The sequence below is a fragment of the Penaeus monodon genome, chromosome 32, assembly GCF_015228065.2.
Source record: "Penaeus monodon isolate SGIC_2016 chromosome 32, NSTDA_Pmon_1, whole genome shotgun sequence".
In the NCBI taxonomy this organism is placed as follows: domain Eukaryota; kingdom Metazoa; phylum Arthropoda; class Malacostraca; order Decapoda; family Penaeidae; genus Penaeus; species Penaeus monodon.
Genome location: NC_051417.1, coordinates 3,104,908 through 3,105,235, shown reverse-complemented (window position 1 = coordinate 3,105,235; position 328 = coordinate 3,104,908). Strand labels below are relative to the sequence as shown.

Sequence of the window (328 nt, the reverse complement as noted above, 5' to 3'; positions counted from 1 at the left end):
CAGGTATTCTGTTATGGATTCAGTGGCCAGAAACTTAAATGATGATACTGATTTTAGCAACAGAGCAGAAATTTGCATACTCAGAAAAGGAAGTTATTTTCCACTGAAGCTAATGTCTTTCAGTAGTTTTCCTGTGAATGTTAGCATGATTTATAGGACTAAGGTAGCATTTTCATGAGGACTGATGGTAACCCTTTCACTGACGAAGACAATGGTACATTTTATCCAGGCTGCCTTGTGCTACTTCGGTACTTTTTTTATTTTTAATATTGATTTGATTTATGTCATTGCTTTAGTACATCGAGAATCAGTGAAAGGGTTGAAGGTC

At 36.0% G+C, this 328-nt stretch overlaps 1 protein-coding gene across 1 annotated transcript in view; it reads left to right on the top strand.

The window, feature by feature from the left end:
- The window catches only part of LOC119593290 (protein piccolo-like), a gene marked incomplete in the record, with an annotated part of 25,022 nt that overhangs the window by 13,553 nt on the left and 11,141 nt on the right, over positions 1-328 (top strand).